The sequence below is a fragment of the Canis aureus genome, chromosome 4 (genome assembly GCF_053574225.1).
Source record: "Canis aureus isolate CA01 chromosome 4, VMU_Caureus_v.1.0, whole genome shotgun sequence".
NCBI lineage: Eukaryota > Metazoa > Chordata > Mammalia > Carnivora > Canidae > Canis > Canis aureus.
In genome coordinates, this window is record NC_135614.1 from 50,409,949 (window position 1) to 50,427,991 (window position 18,043).

The 18,043-nt window shown below is 34.0% G+C and overlaps 1 long non-coding RNA gene across 1 annotated transcript; it reads right to left on the reverse strand.

Annotated features, from left to right (window-relative positions):
• Window positions 1-430: 430 nt before the first annotated feature.
• Window positions 431-17,610, reverse strand: LOC144311881 (uncharacterized). The gene is made up of 3 exons (XR_013377371.1): window positions 17,466-17,610; window positions 16,875-16,909; window positions 431-513 (listed from the first exon to the last, which is right to left on the reverse strand). It is a non-coding gene; the product is annotated as an uncharacterized LOC144311881 (long non-coding RNA).
• Window positions 17,611-18,043: the final 433 nt, after the last annotated feature.

An 18,043-nucleotide genomic window follows, 5' to 3' on the forward strand; every position in this document is an offset into this window, starting at 1 on the left:
TTTATAAACTGTGAAAACTGGAAATTACTAATGGGAAAAAACTTTGCAGAAATTACTGGATGTCCAGAGGCACCTGGAAAACAGAAGAACCTTGAGATAGACTGTTTATTTTGAAGGGAACTCTGAAATCTCCTTTGAAATAGACCTAAAAGTACCATGGCATAAACAACATGTCATTGGGATTTTCAATCTTTTTCCACTTGTTTTCTAAGTAATCCCAGGCAGGTTGGTAAAGACAAGAAACTTTATCTTGTTCAGTACTTTTAATTCACTCTTCTGTCTCTCTTTTTTTCTTTTCTTATCTTTTTTCTTCCCTTTTTCTCTTTTTTCTTTCTTCTTTCTTTTTCTTTCTTTCTTTTCTTTCTTTCTTTCTTTCTTTCTTTCTTTCTTTCTTTCTTTCTTCTTTCTTTCTTTCTTCTTTCTTCTTTCTTTCTTTCTTCTTTCTTCTTCTTTTTTTCTTTCTTTCTTTCTTCTGTTGCTTGACTACAATCGTGGTTACCCTTCTCTATTCACCTTTTAAGGGAGGAAAGGTTATAATTATATTATTGTCTCTAAACTTTATTCTCATATTCAGGAAATGGTCTTTTCTTGTTAATTATTTATTGGTGACTATTTTTAAACTTACAAATGTGTACTTTTTAACAAATAAAAGGGAATTTCATTCCATATTCAGGAATAGAAGTTTTTTGTTATTTTAACATGCTACCTTTCTTCATTTAACACAGAAGTCAGATTTATCATTGATTTTCAGCAAGCTATAGGACTATATTCACTCTATATCAATTAATATTTCAAGGAAAATGTACGATACTCTGTGTACTGCACAATGCTGAGCTAGGTTCTGGGAACACAGGATCAGTAAGATGGGTTTTCTATGTTTGGAATAACATTTAAGTAGGGACATGGGGATAAATAAACTAAATATGAACACATGTAGTAATTTCTAAAATAAAATAGGATGTAATGGAAGCACCAAAGGAAAGACATGTTGAAAGTTGAGGTAGGCTTTCTTCATACATGTACTTGGGGCTGGATGTTAGGACAAGAAGGTTTTAGACAGAGGCATTATCCAGAATTATTATGTGTAATCTTAAATCTTGATATGTCATTATCTTCCCCACAACTACCCACAGAAAAGCAAACAATATTTCTTAGACATTTTTTATCGTAAAAAATGATCATCACTTATTTCACATCCTGAGTGATAGCTAGAAATTACTCAGTGTGAAAATTCCTGCAAGGAGTCTAGTTTACATTTATCTTCCAAATTCCACTGAAATTTAGAAATTGTCTTTTTGAAGTTTGATAGTTTCAGAGGGACCAGGCAGAAGCAGCTGTTTCACACTTAATTCTTTGTCACTACAAATTCATTATTAGCTAGCACACTGCCCATCAGAAAAGGAGGTCAAATACTTCATTCTATAAGAGGATATGGAGATAAAATTGCTAAATCTAAAAAAGACAGTGGCAAACTACTCATCTTTCCTTTAATCGATTGTTTATAAAATAATTATTTGAAGTTCCAAATAGGCTTCAAAGTTGCGTGATAAAGTGACTCAAAATGATTGAGTTGGGCAAAGACATTGGGGAAGTAGTGGTTTCCACTCATTATAACACCCTTTTATTTATCAGTGAGTTCATTCAAAAAATATTTATTGATTACCTATGTGTTGATTACCAATATCTGGTCTAGATTAGGGGGATAAAACATTGAACAATATATGCAAATCCCAGTTCTTATGGGATCTATGTTTTAGCCATTGAAAATGATAAGTTAAATGTATAAATAAATCAATGACATAACTTCAGAAGATTATTACAAAATGTCTTATGTATAGAATGGAGAAAATTTTTCTTACTGTCATGTGTGAGTATAGTAAACACTGCTTTGAAAAAATTCTGGGGGATCCCTGGGTGGCGCAGCGGTTTGGCGCCTGCCTTTGGCCCAGGGTGCGATCCTGGAGACCCGGGATCGAATCCCACGTCGGGCTCCCGGTGCATGGAGCCTGCTTCTCCCTCTGCCTGTGTCTCTGCCTCTCTCTCTCTCTCTCTCTGTGTGACTATCATGAATAAATAAAAATTAAAAAAAAAAAAGAAAAAATTCTGTATTCACCCCCTTATTCCTATTGAAGAGGAATTCTACATTTCAGGTACCTTTAGTGAGAGGTTGTACTGCATGTTCTAAAACTGAAGCTTGAACAATCAGATCCTCGCTTTCTCTTGGGTTTTAGGTCATAGCTTAGATTTAACATGGCTTTTGAGTTAGGTTAGCTAATTGGATACTCCTATCTAGAATTTTTAATGTTGATTAAGTAGTGTGGTAGGATATACTTTTAGGAATCATTCATTTAATCAGTTACAGCAGTGGTACCTAAACTTTTCCTTTTACAAAAAAGAAAGTCTGTGTTTTTAGTAGCTGTCTATTCTAACTTGCTTTACTAAGCCTAGGTCTCCAAACTCCCAAGGCTCTATAAATTCAGAGTATATAGCAGCTTGCAGCTGCCAGAGTTGGTTTATGTTACTTGCCAGTAAATGTACCAAAGTCCTAGGTCAAGTATTTTTACCATTTAAAGTGTATCTCTCATACAAATTGATTTCTGATGCTCTGATGATTGAAATTACCTCCTGTTGCTCTGCTGTATTTCATATACTTGTCTCTCCCTTGAAAGCACAAATATTTGATCCAAAGTACTTACTTTTGCATCTCTAAGAACTTAGTTACTAAGAAAAATAATTTACAACTGGGAATTTTGGTGTGAGATCTTGGAGATATATATCATTTCCCTAAAAGGTCATGGTATAGTGATGCCATGATACCATAGTCTTCTTTCTATGATCTATAGTTAAGAAAATAGATGTTTTGTGGACAAATCTGAGAAGTAACTAGGTTATTTCTACATCTTCAGTTTTTAAACTATTTTAAAGGAACTATACATATGGATGAACAAAATATATTTTGATAATTTCTTAATATTATCCCAGTACTTAGAACTTTGGATTTTATATTATATGATATAGTATCAGTATTTATAATATATAACATATAATATTATTAATTTATACATGTTATTTAGTATTTAATAAGAATTGTCACTATTAAATCATTATGTTCTGTAAACAATAGAGCCTTTAGAGTTCAGTTCACTATATGTAATTAGTAAGCAGTTATTTGAATACCTCTCTTGCATTTATATACTTATGTGTATATGATGAACTCCCCTTATATTCCTTGCCTACAATATGTATGCTCTAGAAAGAATACAAAAATAAAATAGAAGGCATAGGCAATAAATAACCTTGAGGAATGTAAATGTTTGTTTTTCAGTTATTTGAAAGAAAAAAAAGAATATCTTGCATATGAACATACGAAATGTGGAGGTATATACATGTGTATGTGCACACACATATTACATATATATAATGTATAATATATATGCATTCATTGATTTTAATTAGTGTAATTTAAAAATGTTATGTTGCTTTCTGGACCAGCAATCTTTACATTAGAAAATATTTTCTGACCTTTTATAAAATAACTACAATACCATGATACATATTTTAGTTTGAAATACTGCAAAGGTCATTTCCTTTCTGACATTTTCAAAAAGGAGACAGTTCTAGAAAAGAAAGGGATTTTATGAGATGAACTAGAAAATCAATAGAGAACTTGTTCTTTTACTAGAATGCTTACCTTTTATTTTTTGATTCCTGCTCAATTTCTTTGTACAGAAAGAGAGAAAAAATCATAAACTGAAGATGGATGGTCCGTGTGCAGTGAAATATAGTTTTTGTGATTTTTGATAAATACAAAAGGAAAATTATCTCAGAGGATTTCGTCCACTATGTTGGAGCAATTATTATTAAAACTACAATGGAATGGAAGATTGTGGGTGTGGATATGACTGATATACTGTTGGGTTTATTTTGATTGAAAACCAAAGTACCAAATAATTGTTGATCTTCAACTTGTTTGTGATTTAGAAACAATAATGACAAACGTAGAATGCTTATGAGTAACTGATTAAACAGTGATGTCACTTGCCAAATCCAATGAATGTCAAATACAATTCAGTTCGGCTCTGTCAAGGGCCTACCATGGATAAAACAGAGTAAACAGTGTTTACTATGGGAATAGACCATTTGAATCACCAGTTGTGATTCAAACGTGAAATATTCCATTGACTTTGGCAAATAGACTTTTGGCTGAATATTATAATTTTATTTCTGGTGCAGGGAATCTAGGATCCTCATTATGTTTTACTTTGATTGGTTTTAGTTCAGTGGCTTGTGGTTGAAAGCACAAAGCTCTAAACAAACCTTTGTTCAGTGAATTAATGAATGCATATTGAAATCAGTTCCTATTTTCTGAGAACAAATCAAGAGGAGCTAGAGGTAAAAGAAAGAGGTATTCCTGGAGTCAATGGAGACTATGGAAAAATTATCCTGATAAGGTGAGATGGTAAAAGAAAAAAAAAATAGCATGCAACTAGATAGATATATATATTCTTGAATTCTTGAATAGATTACCCAAGCAAAATACATTTTTCAGTTTCACTGTTGGATTCTGTCCTAGGGCAGACCTAGGCTTTGTGTATTTTCAAAATTAAGGGTTAAAAGGGCTGGGCTTGCATTTTTGAATCTATTCTGACCTTTCCATGTGATACAAGGCCTAACCTTAAACCCTATGATTCTCAGTAATATTCTAAGACCTGTTGAGTGGAGGGAAACATTAAAAATGGTACTTATTAAAGGGTAAGGATTCAGAACAGTAAAGTCAGCCCCAGAACATATTGAAAATCTTTTAAAATGGAATTACTTCCGTGGGAGTGCCGTGCATATACTAAGCATATAATCTTAAAGCATCCTTTTAGTGACAGAATTATATAGGACGGGTCAGACGTTGCTTGTAAAGGAAAACATTGAAAGGATGTACATTCATGATTCTTTTCTCAAGACTAAAGAATTCTGTATAAAAGAGTCCTGTGATCAAGATAATGTATGCTGGTAATGTTTTTTATAAAATAATAGCAGTGGGCAACATCACCGCATATATGCTCCTCTGAAGGCAAAACCAGAGCTATCCAAAGCTTTAGAATGTTGCAAGGTATTATATATTGTATATAAGAAAATATTTACATATAATTTGCATTGTAATATTTGTTTTCTCATTCATCCTAGCTCATTCTCAGTAGACATGCATGCCTGTAGAGCTGTATTTGCTTGTGACTGTCCAATATCTACTGATAGTGTTGGTACAGTAACAATTGCTCAAAATTTTTATTTTAAAGATTTTATTTGTTCATAAGAGACACAGAGGGTGACACAGAGATGTAGGCAGAGGGAGAAGCAGGATCCCTGCAGGGAGCCCAAATTGGGACTCAATCCCAGGACCCTGGGATCATGACCTGAGCCAAAAGCAAACACTCAACCACTGAGCCACCCAGGTGCCCCTGCTCAATATTTTGAGTATCATTTCCACTTCCTTCCATTCATGTATCAGTGTAGTACTCATTTGTTGATGGTTTACTATGTGCAAGTGGTATGATTAGTGCCAGATTTATAGTGATTAAAAAAAATAGATACCAAATATAATCCTAGCCTTCATGGAGATCACAGTAATATACGCCAAGAAGTGTACAAAGGTCTTTGCATTTATCAGAGTTTTTAGCTTTCATAACCCCTCTATAATGTCAATTCAATGATTTACATCATTTTACTACTAAGGATACTGAGGCATTTGCACAAGGTCACACTAGTTTCTATTTATTAAAGACTCACCTATTACTGAAAGTGCCTTAAATAGGATGTTAAAAATACTTCCTATACTACAATAATCTGATAACCTAATGTTGCATTTAGAAAACTTATGGATTTGTGGCGCCTGGGTGACTCAGTTAGATGAGTGTCTGACTCTTGATTTCTGCTCAGTGCATGATCTTGGAATGGTGGAACTGAGCCCCAGGGCAGACTCCTCTCTCAGCAGGGAGTCCACTTGGGATTCTCCCTCTCCATCTGTCCTTTTCCCTGCTGTGCTTATGCGCTCTCTCTCTCTCTTTAACAACAACAACAAAAAGAAAGTAAGTCTTTAAAAACAAAACCAAAACCAAAAACCTATGGAATAAAAATCCATATCTTACTCCAAGTGATTTTTTAAGGAAGTTCTAGTAACCCAGTGTTGATCTTTGGGCATGGGTAAAAATGGCCTGCACCCCTAAATGATACCTTTGAATCTAATTTCTCTCTCTTGAACTCAGCTTTCTTTCCTTGTGCTCCTTCCCAGAGAGGTCCTCTTCCCTGCAATCACATATCAGACAAAAGTACCAGGGCGAAAATTTTTCCAGCTTAAGTTCTGAAGCAAAAAAAAAAAAAAAAAAAAAAAAAAAAAAGGTGTCTTTTCTGGTATTCTTAGCATAGATCCTAGGATTTAACCTGCCTTTTTTTTTTTTTTTTTTTTTTTTTTTGCCTTTTTAAAAACTGTCCTGATTTGAACTGGCATGTACTTGTCCTAATTTGTGTGAACTGAAAGTGTGTGCATGGGAGAGGAGCATCCACAAACAAAAACTAAGGATGTTTGTAGAACCAGAATACCTTCTTCATAGGCAAACCTAAATGAACACTATACCCCTAGTGTATCTGAAGTTCATTTGTTTTCCACTGACCTCATTTCCCTTTCAGCCAAGTCCATTTTAGAAGTCTTTACCAGCTCCTGATACTCAGGAGTGACCAAATCAGAGCAGCAGAGAGAGAAGACACACTTGAACTTTGGACCACAGGAAGTTGTAATCAAATGCGCTGTCACTTTAAGCAGTTGTCACAATATTTAAGGCAGACCTGAAGCTTCCTACTCATCCCCTCTCAGATATTACCATGATAAAGGACAGCTGCCCTTAGTTCTTAAGCCCTTAGTTTCTGATCCCTGAGGATTCTCTCTGGCAGTCAGAGTCTGCTCTCCCTAGGCCTCTGCAGGCTTAAAAGGCCAGAGAATTAATGCTCAACCAGCAGTCCCCTGGTGGTATGAGCCTGAGATACGTGGGTCACCCTGATCCCCAGCTTCATCCCAGTGGGACTAAGATCTAGTTAGTTGATATGAGAATGTGCACTTTGTAAGCTGTCTTTCCTTCTCTGTCTCACTTCCCTGCTCCTCTCTTAATGCCTATCAGGGTCACCTCCCAGATAGACTGCTTGTCCTCACCTTGGTACCACCTTGGAATCTGAAAATGATCACATAGTCAGTGATCACATAGTATCTAGGTTTTTAAATATGTTTTGCTAAATACTTATCTTCCATTGTCATAATCTTTTTTTAAGTATAAAAAAGTAAAGGGGAGAGACATTCATAATTCCCAGAAATCCTTGCAACATGTTTTTATAATTAATGCAAATCCTGTACACTTATTATTCTGTTCTATAGATAGAAAATTTAAATAGTATAATCAGATAAATATTTAAAGATTGAGTTCGAATGCTATCTTCTCCTCACAGTTAATTACCAAGATTCCTCTTATGAAAAGGAGACTATAATGAGAGGGGAAACAAAAAGGGGAGAATGAGAGAGAAAGCACAAAGATTTTGTTGTAGAGCTGGAAACTATAAATAAGCCAAATAAATTTCTTTAAATTCTGCTGCAAACAATAATTCTGTCTCTGAATATTTTTTTAATGAATAAAACATGTAACATACCTCTTAACATACATATTTTTTCACCTCGTTCTTATGTATCTTAGATGTTGTATATCACACCATGGAAATTGCTCAGTTCTTTTCAAGCTACTAGGTAGCTTAGCACTGTATGAATGCACTCCATGAATGTGTATTACTTACTTAACTAGATCTTTGCCAATGAATATTTTGTTATTTCCAATCCTTTTTCTGTCATTGAGATATTATGATGAAATTCTTCAATATACATCTGTGAGTAATCTTTTGGATACATTTCTAGGAATGGAATTATTGGTTAAGGCATATGCATTTCAAAGTTGTAAAGATACCATGAAATTGTCTTCTGTGGTAGTTGAAACCATTTATCCATCACACCAATTAAAGGTGTTTGCCTTTTCCCTTGTAACTGATGTGATGACTTTTTAGATTTGCCATCCTTCCCAATCAGGCAGTTTGAAAAAGATAACTTGTTTTTAATTTGCAGTTTTTATATTATGAGTAAGGACTTTTTTTCAAAGGTCAAGAATTAATTTAGTACCGTAGAGATGGGTTATTCAGCTATTCAATGGGTCATCAATTAATGAGAAGAATTCAAAGCACATTATTAGAAACACAGAGTATTGAAAAAAGAGGTTCCCTCCCAGATGAGAAGCATAGCCCTACTCAGTAGGAGTCTCCCTTGGACCTAAAAGTCCTGACTATTAGCAAGCTGGGAGGGTTGATTTTTTGTTCACCTCACCAGGGCTGGCTGGGTCTGGACAGCTTAGGTGTCGAAGAAGAAAGAAGAAGAAGAAGGAGAAGGAGAAGGAGAAGGAGAAGGAGAAGGAGAAGGAGAAGGAGAAGGAGAAGAACTCAGCAGCAGCTAAGTTTTTTGCCATAACAAAGCCCTCTTTATCTTGTGGCTTTTATTTATTAATGTTTGTAATTTTTTTATTGGAGTTTGATTTGCCAACATATAGCATAACACCCAGTGCTCATCCCATCAAGTTGCCTCCTCAGTGCCCGTTACCCATCTTGTGGCTTTTATTATCAGGCCAAGAAAATTTATAGAAACATCCAGATTCCCTGTCAAAGCTGTGTCAGCAAGTCCCTGTTCTTACCTGGAGGAGAAGAGAAAGGTCAGTACTCAGATATTACTAAACACTAACTCAGCCTCCCCTGAGCATCATGTCTCAGCTACCCATTTTTTTTCAACACAATGTGTTCATTGCAACTTTTTCCCAATTACTTGAAGTGCCTTGAGTCAAATACAAAATCCCCATGGGTATTTTAAGTGGATATCTAAACTTCTGTTTCTTTTCTCATTTCCTATCTAGCTTCTTTCAGTACCACACTGCTTTAACTATGGTAGCTTTATGTTATATTTTCTAGACAATACGCTAGATTTTCCTCTTTACCCTGCTTCTTTAGGAGTCTTCATCACATGCTTGTATTTGTGAGTGTGTGTGTAGGTTTTGTGTTTTTGTTTTTCATAGACTGATGTTTTACATGTATTTTTTTTTTTACTAATTTTCATATTATATATAAGAAAATTGATTATCAAAGAAATAAGATGTCTCACACCAATTTACACAGCTGATAAGGGCCAGAGAGGGACTTGAATTCAATGTATAACACCCAAAATCTGCATGTTGAGTTTTTACATAAATGACAATGCCAAAAATGCTAGGATGTGTGGTCAGAATTTCCCAAACTGAAAGATCTCTGGCAGTAGAGGGAGGGTAGTTAAGGGGAAAAGGAGCAAATTGAAGTCTAAGAGTTTTTTTTTTTTTTTTTTTTTGGTGGGGGGCAGATGGCTACGGAGAAGCCTTTGTTATAGAAAAGAATGGGCAAAAAAAAAAAAAAAAAGAGAGAGAGAGAGAGAGAGCTTTCAACTCTGGTGTGAAACCTCAACAGATGGGTGGAAAACTTGGATGTCCCAGGCCAAGTCTCATTAAAATTAGAGGAGAATTGAAGATATAAAAGTAAATAAATAAAGCAGTGCTTGATTTCAGCAATTTATATTGTTAATAACGAAACTGCCATTAGTGTCACTCTGTTGTGCATGTATGAATCATATACAGGTATGTGTGTGTGTATATATATATATATATATATATATACACACACACTATACATTTATACTATATGTTTAGTTATATATACTATATATTTAGTTATATATATATATATATATATATATAACTAAAATTTTACATTTATTTAAAAATATTAAAAAGCCAGTAGTAGTTGGGGTAAAAGAGAATAAAAGAGAAAAATCAAGCAACCATTTATGGAGGAAGTAACCATAGATATAATTTAACACAACTGTGAATCCTACTTTTTATCATCCCAGGTACTGTCATATGCATTTGGACTTTGCTAAGGAGAGGTTATCAACAACTCTTACCTTACCCCAACATGCATACCTATGCATACCTATGCATGTTGGGGTAAAGTAAGTACTGACTGCTTGGTATGAGTATAGGGAAATTCAAAATTTTGGGGGTAATAGGGACCTGGCAGAAAGATTACCATCAGGGTGAGTACTCTATGGGTAGACAGGGGACTCGATAGTCTTCAGAGGCAGAGCAGCTCAAAAAGACAAGAAAGAGGAACAATTACCAACGGATATTGTTAAATTATTTCCAAGGGGTGTGCTAGTACCTCTTTGTTGCTTTGTTGCTCTTATCATATATTTTTCATGGAGGTTACATATAGGTGATACTTTTTTGTGGAAGTGGATTTTTTAGGTAAACATCAAGATGGTACTGAGTTCTATGTCTAGATTGAGTAAAGGAAAGAACAGGAAAGAACAGATTATTTTAAAAAGCTGGAGTTGAGAATAGAGAAAATTCTGAATGTAAACATGGAGATGAACAAAAATTCCTGAAAAAATTTCAGTCTTCTAAGTTGTTGAAATGGTGTGGTGAAAGCCAAGAACTCGAAGTGGTACAGTTGGACAGAGTTAATATACGGCCCTTTGGGTAAGAAAGAAACTTATTAAGATCCTTGGTTCATATGACCATATCAGTTGAGAGAGACCCAATCCTGGCCCATTTACTAGATTACCATTCTTCTGTCAGACACCCATTGCTCAGGAGCAGACTCCACAGCCAAGGTTTCCCAGTTTCTTAGAACAAACCATTAATAAGATCATAAAGAAGAAGTGATTACAGAAAAGATGCTACCCAACCTCCCTGGTGCTCTTGCTAACCTACACCTATGGGTAGGAAAAGACAGCCTTGAGAATCCTCATTTCAGTTTGGCCATGGACTTAGTCACATCAGTCTAGAGAACAGAACAAATACATTTTTCAGTCCTCGCTTTCTTCCTCAAAAGACAAAATCTGGCACAGTGCAACTCAACTGGAGAACTGGAGAAGAAAGGGCACATCAAACTGCCCTGAGCATGAATTTCTAAGTTTCATTTCCTGGGAGAGAACCATAACATTAAGTTAGATCCAAAATAAGGAGAGAAGATTTCAATCAGGATAGAATTCAGAAAATGAAGTTTGGGGATCACCCCTGACAGTGAAAGCAAGCCACTCTGCTGAGGACAGAGACCGTGCTGAGAAAGAAACACTTCAGACCTGCCCTAGAAAGAAACACTTCAGACCTGCCCTAGAAGGGATAGGCTCTTCAAAAAAGTAAACCCAGACAAAGGACAAGCCATATGTTACAGAGTTGTCCTAGAAGAAAGGAAAATCAGCAGGTTCCTTTGAAACAAATTAGTGTCAGCCTTTAAACAGAGCCCAGTCCTGGATGCAAGCAGTCTGTTCTTGTGATAGTAGAGATACTAAAGGTCAGGACCAATATCTGTCATGAATCTGATCCTACAGCGTGGGCTGGTCTAAAGTGTCGACTTCATGAAAGGGAAGATACTCAACACAAAGAAGTTCTTTAGATCTAGGCAGAACCCAAGAGCTAAATAATGTTGTGATTGCAGGTCTCCTTCCTTCCTTCTGCAAAGCAGAGAGTCAAAGGCCAATCCTCAGGGTCTGAAATGCCTGAGGGAGGAGTAAGCAGATCAGATGCAAGTCCAGACTTCCAAGCCTCTGAGGGCTGGTTTTCCTGGTTGGCATATGCAGGAACTGCAGAGGTCAGATTCTTCCAGCTTCCTATGCCACTGCTCTGGGCAGTGTCTTTTAGGTTATATCTCTGCCAGTAAGTCCTTATCCGTGTACCCTCTAAGAGAAAAAGATAATATCAAGGAAATATTTCAGACCTTATAATCAAAACATGCTATGCTGGCAAATTCTTTGAAAAGAGTGGTTCTTGTTTTCACTAACCCAAAATTTTTTCCTTTCCAATATATTTGTTTCTTATAATAGGTAAATGGTGTCTTCTATCTCTGCCACACTTAGAGGTTAAGTTTGAAAGTATCTAAATAGCCCAATCATTAAGAAGAAAGGTACTAGATTTAGCTCTTATGGAGTTTCTTTGGTTCTCAAAGAAGGCCCTGCTCATGGAGGGACAGTGACAGGGACATTGCACACTCATTACCATCTTGGGTTGTATTATTTGTACCTCCTGTGAAATTCCTATTTTAAAAATACATAGTATATTTATAATGCATAATTTGTCCCTAAGGAAAAATACAAAGGAACAATTACTATTAAAATCTTCAGGGCAGCCCAGGTGGTGCAGTGGTTTAGCGCCGCCTTTGGCCCAAGGCGTGATCCTGGAGACCCGGGATTGAGTTCCACGTTGGACACCCTGCATGGAGCCTGCTTTTCCATCTGCCTCTCTCTCTCTCTCTCTCTCTGTCTCTCATGAATAAATAAATAAAATCTTTAAAAATAAATAAATAAATAAATAAATAAATAAATAAATAAGACCTTCATATCTTTTGAAATTATAAAAGAAAAACTAACAAAGTTTAGTCTTTAGTCCTACACTCTGGATCAAGAATTCTTTCTCTTGTTCCCCACATTCCTGAACTCTATACAGTGTCAGGTTGGCAAGGTTAAACTGGCTTAAACAGGAAGCAGCGTTCCCCACCAGAGCTATAGGGAAGCTAAGAATGTAGCCTCACATTAGAAGTGTGGGGAGGCTAAGACTTTAGTTATGAAGACAGGGAAGAAATCTATATTCCTGATTCTCTTTGTGTGAGCAGCTGGCATCTGCACCGAAGTCCTCTTTTCCTTCCTAAAAAATTATTCTGCATTGCTATCAGTAATTTACAACTTACAGAATTATACAATAGCTCTGATAGAAACAGAATCAGATAACAGAAAGATTTGCTTCAAGCAGTGTGTAATTTCCACTGAAGGATAGATTTTTCCCTATAGTTTCCTCCCTTATGATTAAAAAAAAAAACTCATAAAAAGATGATTTTTTTTTGGTCACAAAATAAGGCTACCAGTCTTAGTAGGTTGGACCTGGTTATTTATATAAGGGCAGAAAGAGTGCTTACTTAATATACAGGCCTTTTAAAATATGCTACAGTAGATGTTATCATAAAAAATCTCAGATTGGGCTTTTTAATTCCCTTATTATTTGCTATTCTGAAGCTAGGAAGAAAAACAGAAGAAATTCTCTCCACCAGGTTTTACTAACATATAGATATTTGAAAAATACCTTTCTTCTCAAGGTCTCCAAAATATCCTAGGGTTCCTAGAATGCCTGGAAGTGACCTTGCTTTCTTCCTGTAGGGCTGAACCCTGTAAGCCAGATACTGGACCTCTTTTTCTGGGAAGGCTTTACAAGAATTGGTTCCATAAAGTGCCTTAAAAGCGGCTACTATGAGTATGATACTCAGTATTGTATGAGTATCATTCTTGGACATGACATTTTGGGCAGGTCTTTGGTTATATAACCAACATCGCCAATAAGTTTTGGAAAAAAGAGGACAGATTGTTAAAGAACCTATGGAAATAACTATACTGCCATGAAAAGTAAAGAGAAATAAAGTTTCTGAATTTCTGGCTATCAGTGAAAATGTATCATTTTTTTTTTTAAATTTCAGTTCAGCCTACCAGTGCTATTAAATTATTTGTTAGTATTTACAGATTTCTCAAAAACAAAGGCTTTATGTGTTTGTGTATAATGCATATGTATGTATATATATATGTGTAAGACATATGCAATATAATATGCATGTATAATATATAGCATATATATGTATTTATTATAATAAATATATTAACATATATATATTTTAAAACCCACCATCTCTCAACAATTCATCCAGTCCTATTTAATTCTTATTTCCCTAGATCTTGGGTCAGTGATCTCATGAGTGCCTCTGCTTTCCAGTGACAGAGTTCTGGAAATTCTTACTCAGTAGCCCTGTATAGTATTAAAATTATTCAAAGGATGCCATTAGAAGTCTGTACTTAAGAGTCATTCTTTGAAGTATCAAATGTTTGAAATACATGGCACAGTCCTTTTTCACAGAGCTCTGAGATAGTCCTTTTTTGAGTAAAACAAGAACTCGGGCTATAGCTGCAAAAAATCAGGGAAGGATCAAAGTAAAACAAAACCTCTGTAGATCAGATTTAAAATGGCTGTGGCTAATTTATTACTGATAGTTTTCAAAAGAGAAAAATATGATAGGAATTTATAACAAGAATAATACAACTGACAAGAACATAAAGTTGATGCTGGGGTGTGGGGAAATAAAAAGATATGACTAGTCCCCCAAAAATTTTTAGCAAAATGTCTATAAGTATAATGATTAAGGTTATTTTCAAAGGATGAAGTGAACATTACATCTATGCTTTAAAATAAACGATTATTAAAAAGGAAAACATTATTGAGATAACTATATATATATATATACACAACTATAACTATAGCTATACATATACATATACATATATACATAGAGAGATAGGTAGATACATACACATACACACACAAAATACAGCAAATTTTCAGCAAGAATATAGCAAGAACATATAGTATAAAGAGACCGTAAAGAGGCTCAGTGTGTCTGAAGTGAGTTTGAAATATCTGTATTAAAATAAAAAGAGCAAACTCCGTTTTTAGTATTGATGTATGTGATCAACTTGAAAATTAATGGTCTAGAAGATGCTAGATCCAAATTAAAGAAGTGAGGTTATAGCCATAAAATAATTTAAGTTTTTTTTTAAATTTTAGTTAACATATAGTGTAATATTCGTTTCAGGTATAGAATTTAGTGATAAAACACTTTCATATTATACCTGGTGCTCATCGCAACAGGTGTATTCCTTAATACCCTTCATCTATTTTACCCATCTCCCCACTCACCTTCATTCTGGTAACTATCAGTTTGTTTTCTATAGTTAAGAGTCTGTTTCTTGATTTTCCTCTCTTTTTTTCCCCTATGCTCATGTGTTTTGTTTCTTAAATTCCACATGGGAGTGAAACCATCGTATTTGTCTTTTTCTGACTTATTTTGCTTAGCATAACAGTCTCTGGCTCCATTCATGTCCTTACAAATGACAAGATTTCATTCTTTTTATGGCTAATATTCCCTTGTGTATATCTACATTTTCTTTTCTCATTCATCAGTTGATGGACATTTGGGCCATTTCCATAATTTGACTATTGTAGATAATGCTGCTATACACATTGGGGTGCATTATCACTTTGAATTAGTATTTCATATTCTTTGGGCAAATACCTAGTAATGTAATTGCTGGATAGTAGGATAATTCTGTTTTAAATAATAATTTGTGGCTACTGACACCAGATTGCTTTTGTCTAATATCATCAGGCAAACCACCATGAAGATTCCCATAAATATAGAAAACCTTTCAGAACTATTTCTTACTATATATTTCAGTGTTTCTGAGGTTAAAACATATTATAGAAAGCAAGGATACTGAATAATTTATGGAGACTTCCCATGAAACATGCCATCTCTAAAATAGTTATATTAATTACATTTTAACTATATAAATTTAATCTATGGAAGGCTGAGCAGCTTTTCCATTTGGTAATTCTCCCAATGATACTTGTAGATATTAATATATAAACTATGTTAATTATTTCTCACATATTTAAAATATGCTTAATATTTCTAATTATTTCCATTTATTTTATAGGGTGAAAAAAATCTTTGTGATTTTCCAGGGTACTTCTAGGAAATCTAGAAGATAGTTTAAGCATAAAAGATAGGCTAAAATTCTTATTTTATTTTATATTTAAGATTTGTATTTGGGAAGCTCAAATCAAATTTTCTGGTAATTTAAAAATTTAACTTAAAATCATAAGGCCTGAAAGTTGTAATTGGCTACACATTTGAAAACAACAATAAAATACTTAAACATAAGCGATAACATACTTGTAAATAATCTTAGCTACTTCATAATTGAAGGAGCTTTACTTACTTAAATGCACAAGGACTTAAAGTGAACATAAAGAAAATTATTTCATTAAGATACAGAATCTGTGCTATCACAGTAGATTGCACAGAGAAGAGGAATGACCATTCATACTGTAAGCTAAGACAATAAACAACAAACAAAGGAAACAAGTCAACAAAAATTGAATAAATTTGCTAAGATGTTAATGCATTTCATAGCTTTCAGGACTCATGCAGTAAGTTAAGGCAAATTTAATTTTCCAGTTTTGCCTGTCATTATGCTCTTTTATATTCTGGAACAAATTGATACTTGGGACAGATCTCAGGATGTCTGTGAGCTCAGAACTAACTTTTTAAAATTACTAAGACATCATAAAATGATTATATATTATTGCTATCTTCAAATGAATCAGTAAGCATTAAATAAAAATTTTAGTTTCAATTTCAATACAGTAGATATCACTGATTATAACCTACCTACTCAAATAAAGAATTGTTCTTTGGGATGCTCAATAGGTTCAAAGAGTATAAAGAAATTTAGAGAACAAAAAGAGAAAAAAGTCCAAATCCTGTTTATGATTGCTTTGTTCAGGGGAAGAGATGATGTGGATAATTAAGAACTGTTTTGTCACACTCTCTATTTTAGCAGATTTGCAGAACTGATAAATTCCCATGACACAATTTTCCATATCTACTAACGGCTGTTATACAACTTTTTAAAATGAAAGAAATGGTAAAATGGTGGTGGGAAGAAACACAATATATTCACTAACACTCAAAGATACCTCAATGTAGCATATAAAAATAAGAAACAAGAGCATATAAACTTAAAATGATATGTAGTGCTCAATGTTTTTGTATTTTATTCTTACTTAGAAATCATCTAGTCCTCTAACGAATATCCATTATCTTAATATCAGTTCAAAGTTGTAAATTACCTTATGATCTTGGGAATCATGTTCAAATGGACATGCTGTAAAACATAATTATTATTGAAATAATGTTTGTCATACTGATTCAATCTAGTTAAACACAAATTTATACCTTTTATTATCTTGAATATTCAGTTTGAATTATTTTAGCTTTACCCCAAATTTTAAGGTATTTTATAGGTAATATTGGTAAATCAGAGAAGATACAGCTTTTATTAAACCAAAATTTTAACTAATCTCTTTTGTCAAAGATTTACCTAAATTATGTAAGCAGATTCTCTAAATGTTTCTGAGTTAGTGTTCTTAAAAATAATTTCTTAGTCTAGTATATTTAAAGTATTAGGAATCAGATTTCCTTATTTTTGGGGAGTTTAGGAATACTGTATTTATATATGTTCTTATTAACCTTTATAAGCCAGTCATAACAGTGCCCCTTTATATTAACAGACCTTATAATCAATCTGTCTTTACTAACTAGCAGTAAATAGATTACATTCTATATCTTTATGTAGGTATAAAATAGAAAATATTAAGTACAGAATGAAAGATAATTTTTTCCTAAACATTGACATGTAGATAGAAAGACATAGAACTTACATTTTTATTTCTGAAATTTCAGCCATGGATCAACAGTAAACACTGACACACAAAAACTCACTGGTTAAGATCTCAATAAACCCCTGTTCTCTTTCCAATGGGCATGAAATGCTTAATTGATTTGAGCTCAAAAATAACAAATAGATGAACATAAGAAGACTAACCAAATAGTCTGTTGTTATCCACAGACTGTCTGTTGTTATAAGAGAATAGATCTCTTCTAATATATTCAGAGAGAACACCAAATAACCTATTAACCAAGGACGAATAAAAAATGAAAACAAAAAAATAAAAACATAGTTGAATGGAAAATTAAAATTAGAATAACAGAATCAGCAGAGTTCTGCTTTGTATTCACTTCTGGAATTTGTCTGGACACTTTTCAGGTGATTAAGTTTACCAAGCACTGTCAGATATCCATTAGGCATCTCAGTGAAAGACCCTCAAAATTGTTAAAAGTAATTTTCAAATTAAAAAAAAAGGATAAAATGATACTCATACAATTGTAAAATAAACACACATTAAACATTTTATTTTACTCACAGTATAGTAACCAAACATAGTGTGTTTAAAGGTGA